At 42.2% G+C, this 1,168-nt stretch overlaps 1 long non-coding RNA gene across 2 annotated transcripts in view; it reads right to left on the bottom strand.

The window, feature by feature from the left end:
- The window catches only part of LOC118469473 (uncharacterized), a 29,632-nt gene that overhangs the window by 4,606 nt on the left and 23,858 nt on the right, over nucleotides 1-1,168 (bottom strand). The gene's annotated exons all lie outside the window — the stretch shown is intronic.

Here is a 1,168-nt window from a genome sequence, read left to right as displayed (position 1 = left end):
GTTGTTTCTGGGTATTGTTATTTTAGAGCTGGTAGACTTATTTACAATGTTACACATCAAATATGAAACTGTAAACGCAGTATTTGGCACAAGGCGAGAGGCTGAAGCTGCACATTGAGAGGACGATGTTGGTCTTAACATGCTTGTCTGCGGTGGCTTCAAAATAACCACAAGTTAGGCTGTAAAGAGAAAAAGGAAACAACAAACTGCTGCTTGTGCAGTGTTACAAAGTTAAAACAGCACTGAAGTATTATCTTCATGATGACTCATATGAAAACTAAGCCAAAACTGTTAGCAGGTGATGAATGGTAGAGATTGTGGAGGGTTGTACTGAGTTGTGTTTGGGGAAATAAAGAGGAGGTGGTTGTGTGGCTTCACTCAATGAAACACCAGTTCGTGAGTGTGTGTCCACATGATGACTCTAAAGGACTGTCTACACTGTAACACTCACACAAAAGGAATTTTAGTACAATGTACCTTTAAGTCAAGAGCGACTCAATCAGAGGGTTTGGCTATTAGTAGCTATTGGTGAAACTAGTGGAACCAGTTATACAGCGAAGATGGTTGGCTACTGGTGAGACTGCAGAACCAGTTATGCGGTGATGGAGGCTGGACAACGGAGCTTATCAAGCCAATTGGGCCATCCACTGTAGCTTAACCTGAGAACAATGTAGATATAGGCCTTCATACCATCATCAAGTTTCTGGTCTTTGTCAAGGACAGGATTCAAAGATACCCACTAGGGACACTAGCCCAAGAGTGGTGCGCTTTTCTGACTAATTAATAACTGCTAGAAAGACTAGTGGAGCTGGACAAGCTGCCTTTAGACCAAAATGTCTTTCAACCCAGTGCAAGCAGTCACATCAATTTAGCCTAAGCAGAAATGGTGTAGAAATAAGGCTGGGTCAAGCTGCTGTGTATCAGGAGTTAAAGGTGATCTAAAGGTATCCTGGGTCAGGTTAAAGGAACGTTAGGTCAGGCGTAGAGAATGGTGTTGCGTGTCATGTAGTCCAGCAGAAATGACAGTAAAGCCCACTGCAGGGCAAAATGATAGGTCTTAACATCATTTCATAAGAAGGCTTCCAGTCTAGTGCTCACTCAGGTTTCGCAAGCTTTATTTTCTACTGATTTTTCCGTCTATTATATTTGCAACATTCACAACAATGCA

The sequence above is a fragment of the Amphiprion ocellaris genome, chromosome 14, assembly GCF_022539595.1.
Source record: "Amphiprion ocellaris isolate individual 3 ecotype Okinawa chromosome 14, ASM2253959v1, whole genome shotgun sequence".
NCBI classification, from domain to species: Eukaryota; Metazoa; Chordata; class Actinopteri; family Pomacentridae; genus Amphiprion; species Amphiprion ocellaris.
This window is presented reverse-complemented; position numbering and strand designations above follow the sequence as displayed.